Source organism: Crocodylus porosus, unplaced genomic scaffold (assembly GCF_001723895.1).
Source record: "Crocodylus porosus isolate Cpor-Errol unplaced genomic scaffold, CroPor_comp1, whole genome shotgun sequence".
NCBI classification, from domain to species: domain Eukaryota; kingdom Metazoa; phylum Chordata; order Crocodylia; family Crocodylidae; genus Crocodylus; species Crocodylus porosus.
The window spans coordinates 17,584,174-17,592,290 of NW_017728911.1; the positions used below are offsets into that span (position 1 = coordinate 17,584,174).

General features: G+C 40.0%; 1 protein-coding gene across 1 annotated transcript in view; it reads left to right on the forward strand.

The window, feature by feature from the left end:
• The first annotated feature begins 253 nt into the window (after positions 1-253).
• Positions 254-8,117, forward strand: part of RAB27A (RAB27A, member RAS oncogene family) — a 45,443-nt gene continuing 37,579 nt past the window's right edge. Inside the window, exon 1 of the mRNA XM_019533539.1 lies at positions 254-436. The gene's annotated coding sequence lies outside the window, so the exon portion shown is untranslated. The remainder of the gene's footprint in view (positions 437-8,117) is intronic.

Sequence of the window (8,117 nt, forward strand, 5' to 3'; positions counted from 1 at the left end):
ATAAGGCACTCTTATTCAAGTGAACATACTTGGTCCCTGATTTAAGCGGAGTTTTGAGATATTTTTTTTTTTTACCTGGTAAAGGATAATTTTAATTAAATTGATTGCTCAGTTTGTGAAAGGAGGAAAAGAAGTCATTTGATCAGTCAGCAAGACCACATGACAAACAGCTGAAAGTAATTAGTTGGGTTGCAGTGTTTGTGTGGTGCTGATAGCTTTTGTAGACTACTGAATAAAAAGCAAAGCTTTTGAGTGCAATGATGATTTTAAAACCATTATTCTAAACTATTTGTTTTACACTCCTGGTATCAATTGTAGATGAAAAACAGCCTTGCTATATGGGTATGGTGTTCAAGAGATCCAAATTGTATCAACTCTGGCTTATAGCTTAAAGTAGATTTGTAAAAAGGTGTCTCTTTGCTGCTGTTAAACCCAGGTATGTAAATCTTTATTTATTTCTTTTTTAACTGATATCTCTTCTTATGTCTTACAGCATTATTTCTGAGGAAGTTAATTGTATCTGGACAAATAGATTTAATCATTTTGACTTCCTAACTACTGCACCAACAGTCTAGAGGTGGAAAGATGCTTAAAACTGTAAAATGTCATACCTGGCCTTATGTAGAATGTGCTACTGCTTACTTTTGCATGTAATTAAATTGTAACTATTCAGTGCTAAGGAAAAAGTGTTTTTTATTTTAGAATTAGGGTAGTTGTGTTTTGGTAGTATCAAAATGATGTTGTCATGATGGTCTAGGAAATGAGACAAGTATTCTTGTCAGTGATATCTTTTATTGGACCAGCTGCGTGGTTGAGGGACGTAGGCAAGCTTTTAGGTATCACAGTATACTTCCTCAGGTCTCTGGGAGATAATTCTGTTTGGTTGTAAGTCCTGGAGGTGAAAACCAGTCTGACTGGGTAAAATGTAACGGGTGTTGTGGAACCTGAGCTAATACTAGCAGAGGCTGCAGATAGTATTATTATGAAATAATTTGAAAAACTTTTGAAGTTGGAAGTACTTTAGGGTGTTTTTTTATATATTTACTTACAAAGTATTTCTCAGATTACTCTGCTGTAACTAAATTACTGCTTTCACCCTGTATGAGCAATCTGCAGTAACTCTTTGGACTTCATCTTCAAACAGGACCAGTGGGGCAAGAAACCTTACTAATTTTTAAAATGCAACTCTGTAAATTTATGATCAGGATTGTGACGTGGTTGCCTTATAATAGCAGGGAACTGAACAAAACAACCCAAGGGTCCCTTTTAGCCCCATGCTTCTAATCTGTAAACAGTGCAACTGAATAGTATTTGGGTCATAGCCTAAGGTCATAATTATTTTAAGACCAAATTAGTAACCCTTATGACTAAATGTATTAGCTAGATACTATTAGGCGAATGGTGATTGCCTTGTAAATCTAGAACAGAACTGCAACAGGATTTCTTTAATGGGTTTTGTAGTATGGCCTTCTGACCTTCTAAGGGTAAGGTTTAACTCCTATAGTTATTCAAAGCATTATAGTAATATGTAAGTTTTTTGTTACTTATAAAGGATAAAATGGTTTAGAGCAAAAGGTCTGATTATTATGGCCTGGAATAAGCTCCTTTGTCAGTACAGAGGCCCACTTATTGTTAGTGGGATTCTGAATGATTATAAGGGTCCAAACTAGTGAGTCATACCCAGGCTTTGCTTCTGCATCAGATGTTAAATAATCTCTTCTGAAAGAGAATAGCTCTCTTTCTCCCATTTCAGCTGGTAGAAGGGCATATCATTTATGTTGAGATATCACATGACAGTTTTCTCAGAAGAGCTGATTGCATAAAGCCAATTCTGTGGTTGAACCGGAAAAATGGGTAATTTTTTGGACCCAAAATGGAACTTTTAAGTTTTCTATCTATCTAAATTCCCCCCTCCCAATTTTATATTGGATCAGTCCAAAGCATTTTTGTTTCAAGCTGAAAGGAAATTGTTTTGAATGATTTAACCCTTTAAATTTTTAAAAATCTTGGTCAGTTGTGAAAGTAAAAGCTGAAATGTTTTGTTTCAAAAACATTGAAAGAGAACATTGACTTTTCCTAAATTAAATACAATTTTGACATTTTTTTTTTTTTCTCAGCTGAACCCTCTGGTATTTGCCAGATGTACCAGCTGTTCCCTCCAAGTATATTTTTCACCTAATTTGCTATCTGCCTAAAATTTTTTGCTCAGTTTTATGGGTAGGTTCTGTTCTTCGTGGTGGTTTATTATTATTATTTTTAATCTGTGTGTTCAACATGGCAATGCTTGCTCTTGGATGCAACAAATATATTAGTGACAGAAGAAACCAATCTGTTCAGTTGTACAGCAAACAGTGCTTGATGTCTCTTTTTATTTTTATTTTTTTAAAGAAAATGTAGGCTCTAATTCCAAAGCTAAAATAATTTGTGTCAAAAGGACCTGCAGCTCAAATGATATTCCTGAAATGTTCTCTTCTATTTATTTGGTTACTGTCCTTTACCCCATCTCACTACAACCAAAGCATGTTTTGGCACTTATCACCACTGTGCTTTCTCCCAAGGTAGCAAACTGTAAAGCTGACATCCCTGCCAACCATAACCCTCCAGGAGGAATTGCCTATTGAACACTACTTCCTTCCTTTTTGTGGGAAAGTCACAAGATATCTCCCAAACTCATGGTTGCTTAGCCCTGAAGCCATCACATCTTGTTTTTTCTTGATGAGAAGAAATTAAATAATCTTATTAAACACTGAGGCAGTATTTATTGTGAACATAAGCAGCTTTTTTGATGTGCATGAAGTACTGGTTTTATACCTCTGCCTGCCTTAGTCAATTTATTATATGTAGCAGGGTGAGACTCCAAATTCTTGAACATAGATATCCAAAGAAGTTTTTTCCTCGTTGAAATTAGTATCCTCTTCCTTTGTAAACAACTGACTTACAGGGAGCTTTGCTCCAGGTTATTATACTTACTGATTTTTCATGCAAGTATTTCCCAGTGCTAGACCCATTATAAACTTTTTTTCCTGCTCTTCTAGATAGAAATTATTCTAGATAATATTAGTAATATTAAGCTTCATTGTGGTTTAAGAAGTCAGAAATATTTCAGTTGTCAATATTTTTAAAATTTATGCAATATTTCTAAGTAATTTAAAGTGCATGTTAATTATCTGGGATGTACTTCATAGCCGTGTTGGTCTGAGACAAAAATAAATCAGAAATCTAGAACTCTTGGTTCAGAAATGATACCTTTTTATTAGATCAGCTAGGAAATTGCAAAACAAATATCTTTTTCTCCAAGCTTCAAATGCCTTTCATCAGGCTCTGGGAAAAATAAAGATGGTAAAAAGTCCCCATAGGTAGGAAATAAACTTAATTTTTGCACAGAGGGAGTTGGAAATGGAAATCTGTCCTTCTGGGTCGCTGTAAATGTCTTTGTGAGTTGTTCTGAGTTGCTCTTTGTTGTGTAGATCAGGTAGGAGTCCTTCACTGGAGGTCATATGGCAGGCAGGGAGGTTAAAAATCTTTCTTGTTGTTCTGCAATGCAATTTAAAATCCAAAATCAGCTAAAATTCAGCATCTTACATGTTTCAGGGATGTATTTGGTAGCCGTGTTGGTCTGAGAGAAAAAGAAATGCAAAAAATCTAGAAGTCTTGGCTCAAATGATTTTTTGAGATTTCCTAGTTGGTCTCATAAAAGGTATCATGCAAAAAAGATTTTTGCATTTCTGTGAAGTATCCTGCATTTAAAAACTATTTTCTTAACCTATTCTACTTTAAAAAAAAAACAAAACACCACCCACTCTCTAAAGTATTAGTCTGATAGCTTGTTATTTTGGAATTTAATTTTTTAATGATATTTGGTTGGTATGATTTAGCTAAGTTTTTCTTCATTAGTACTGGTGAATGTGCTCTTAATCCAGGTCGTAGCTGTCCTGGTCTAGAGGAAAAAGCAATCAGGGCTTATAGTAGAGATGATATCTCATATAGCTACAACCTGGATACCTGATGCATGGAAGATACCGAATTTTAGCCAATTTAAAAAAATTAAATCTTCATAATTTCCCAAGCAGGAAGCAATTTTGACCACCTGTAACCTGAGATACTATTTCTGCCTTTGCTCAAGGTAACTTGCATTACCACAAAGCCCCACAAGAAAGCTGAGAATATGCCCATCAGCTAAGAACTGTCTGCCCAGTGGAGCGAGTATTCCATCTTTTGACTCCTCTGTGAAATGTGAACTTTCATTTCTACCCAGGAGGACTTTTACCATCTTTTCTCTGAAACCTGATGAAGGGTGTTTGTGCCCAAAAGCCTGCAATTAAAGAAATTTTTTTGCAAAAATCTTGTTGGTCTGATAAAAGATATCACCTCTACTATGAGCCCCAATTGCTTTTTACATCTTAAGTGACATTCCTGTGTGTCCACTTCACTTTGAAGTAGGCATGGCTGCATTTCTGGTTTATAACCCCCCCTGGTTTCCAGCTGTGATATTCAGCAGGCCTATTAATCCAGGCATATGGAAGACTTTCCCCTGAGGGGCTATATGGGTGTTAGCCATTTGCTGTGACACCGAAGCTGCTTGGTGGCTGCAACTTAGGCTGTAATGTGAGCACCAAGGCTGGTTGTTGCAGGCCACGACCCTCCCTTTGTCAATTTGACTAGTTGCTTGCATCCCTATCAGTGGTTATCAGCTCTCCCTGGTCATCCTCCCTCAACTCAAACTCTCTCCCTTTTCAAAGCCAGGTCTTGTAATGGTTTAGTAGCTTCTCTTGATCCTAGTTTTAGCCCCGGAAAGAGTAACATGTTTTAGCCTGGATGGAGCCATGTAGAGGTTATTCTTCAATTGATAGCTTCCCTTTCTTTGGTACAGATGAGTATCTGTATTATTGTTTTGCCTTTTCTGCTTTTGTCCTCTAATAAGCCATTTGATTGAAATTCAGAGCAAGTAACATTTCACACTTACATATAGACACATGTACATTATCCACATAATGAATATTTCCCAGTTTGTTGCAGGGCTCATTGCTTTGATGCCTAGTTAAGTCAATAACTTGGGGAGCCAATGCATTTTCTGAGCAAAGTACAAGATTTTTACTGGTTGCTAGAACTGTGTTTTGGCTCATCAGCCATGGCCCGAAAGGCCCAAGAGTGTTCCCAAAAAAATAACTTTCTTTTAGTGTGGCAGATGTAAAATCTACAAGATGAGACAACTTGTGGTGACCTTTGTAAAAATAAATACGTAAATTCTAGGTGATCTAAGAAATGTGCACTGTATGGGAACACCATGAAATTGGCATAGAATAAGTAGAATTGAAGAGACTCAGCAAAAGCAGATGTAGAAAATACTGTATGAAAGAGCCTGACATCAATCATTGGACTAAACCACAAACATTTGCTGCCAAAAATGAAAGTGCTTGTTGACATAATTCAGTGTCCTGTAGAAGCAAATCTCTTAGCACGAAGTAACAGGTAATGAGAAACAAACTCATTTTGATTAGGGTTTTTTAAAATAGAGCATTCAACCAGGAACAAATTCTGTCCTTATGATGCTGAAAAGATTGTTAGGCAGAGCTATAAAAAAATTTAAGGAAATCAAGTTGAAATCAAATTCTCCACTGAAAACTCTTCTAGCTCCCCTGACCCTTTTGGAATCATAGGTCTGGAAAGGACCCTGGAGGGTCATTGCAGCCTCCTGCATGAGCAGGAAAGAGAAAGACATCTGGGGTCAGGTGGCCTCAGCCAGGTGACCATCCAGTCTTCTCTTGAAGACCTCTAGGGTAGATGTTTGCACCACCTCCGGGGGGAGCTTGTTCCATAGTCTGGACACCCTCGTTGTGAAGAAGTTTTTCCTAATGTTCAGCCTGAAACTACCTTCCAGGAGTTTGTGACCGTGACCGTTGTTTCTAGCTTTCCCCCAGGGCACCCTGGTGAACAGTTGTTCACCGAGCCCCTGATGTACACCTCTGACATAGTGGTAAGCCACAGTCAGGTCCCCCTCTCAGCCTTCTTTTCTTTAGGCTGAAGAGTCCGAGATCCCTCAGCCTCTCCTATACCATGCACATCCCTGACCATAGGGTGGCCCTTCTCTGGACCCTCTCGAGCTTTAGCACGTTCTTGTTGACGTGCCCAGAACTGGATGCAGTACTCCATCTGTGGCCGCACCAAAGTTGAGTAAAGTGGGAGAATCACTTCTTTGGATTTATTGGCATGTATCAATCAATGCATCTCCAGAGTTTTATTGGCTCTGCATTGGCTACTTTTCAGCAGCTACTGTGTTAGATTGTCAGCTAATTTATGCTGGGGTCTATTGTTACCCCCAGATCCCTTTCATTTGTAGTGCTGGTCAGGTTATCAATGCCCAGCCTGTAGGTGCGCTGGGGGTTCTTGCTTCCCAGATGCAGCACTTTGCATTTCTCTGTGCTGAACCTCATCTGTTTCTGTTCTGCCCAACATGCCAGCCTGTCTAGGTCGGCTTGTAACTGCAGCCTATCTGTGGGTGTGTCTGCACAACCCCATATTTTGGTGTTGTTCGTGAACTTGGCCAATGGGCTTTTCAACCCCTCATCCAGGTCATTGATGAATATACTGAACAGCACTGAGCCAAATACCGACCCCTGGGGTACGCCACTGCCCACATCTTGCCAGGATGACACTGGACTCTGTGTCCTACCCTGCAGCCAGTTTCACATCCACTTGATGGTCCTGCAGTTGAGCCCGATTATCTTCCAGTTCTCTGATCAGTACCTCATGGGATACCAGGTCAAAGGCTTTCTGGAAGTTGAGGTATATGATGTCAACTGCTTTTCTCTTGTCCAGGTGATGAGTCACATGTTCATAGAAAGAAATGAGGTTGGTCAGACAAGAACTCCCTGCAATGAAGCCATGCTGGTTGTCATTCAGTATCATGCCTTCTGCAAGTTTGTCACATAGCCTCTTTGAAAGTTTCTAGGATTTTCCCTGGAATAGAAGTTAACTACAGGCCAATTAGCTTTCCCGGGTCTTCATGCTTCCCTTCCTTGAAGATGGACACAACATTGGTTCTCTTCCTGTCCCCTGGGATTTCTCCAGAGGCCCATGATTTTTTGAAAGACCTTTGCCAGGAGCTCTGCGATTTACTTCGGCCAACTCTTGCAGTACTCTTGGGTGGAGTTCATCTGGTCCTGCTGGTTTTTTATATACGTCTAATTTTTTAAGTGATTGTACACCAATTCTATGGCAATAGTGGGAACGGTGTCAATCCCACTCTGCTTGTTCTCATGGATTCATAGATGCTAAGGTTGGAAGGGACCTCAGCAGATCATCGAGTCCGACCCCCTGCCTAGTCAGGAAAGTGCTGGGGTCAGATGACCCCAGCCAGATGCCTATCCAGCCTTCTCTTAAAGACCCCCAAGGTAGGGGAGAGCACCTCCTCCCTTGGAAGCCCATTCCAAATTTTGGTCACCTTTACTGTAAAGAAGTTTTTCCTGATGTCCAGCTTAAATCTGCTTTGTCAGTTTGTGACCATTGTTCCTTGTTACCCCAAGAGGTGCCCTGGCAAACAGAGCGTCTCTGATCCCTTGCTATGTCCCCCTAATGAATTTGTAGGCGGCCACAAGATCATCTCTCAGCCTTCTCTTGTGGAGGCTAAAGAGGTCCAGGTCCCTCAGTCTTTCCCCACAGGGCCTGTCCTGTAAGCTCCTAACCAAATGAGTGGCCCTCCTCTGGGACCCTCCTGAGTCTATTAACATCCTTCTTGAAGCAATCAACATCCTTCTTGAAGCCCTACCTGGCATGTTGTTCCCCTTGGTCTTGTGAAAGACCCAGGAAAGTAGTCATTTAGGAGCTCCGTTTTTTCCTGAGTGGTAGTGACCAGGTCTCCTGAGGCATTGAGCAGCAGCCTCACACTCCCATTAGTTTTCCTTTTATTCCCTATGTAGCTAAAGAAGGACTTCTTGTTGTCCTTGATTCTTGTAACTAGTTTTCGTTTGGTTTCTGCTTTAGCTTGCCTAATCTGGTCTCTACAAGTGTGGGCTACTGTTAAGTAGTCTTCCTTAGAGGCTGTCCCAAGCTTCCATTATTTGTACACCTCTTTCTTTTTCTGCAGGAGAGCTGCAACTTCCCTGCTTAGCCAAGAGGGG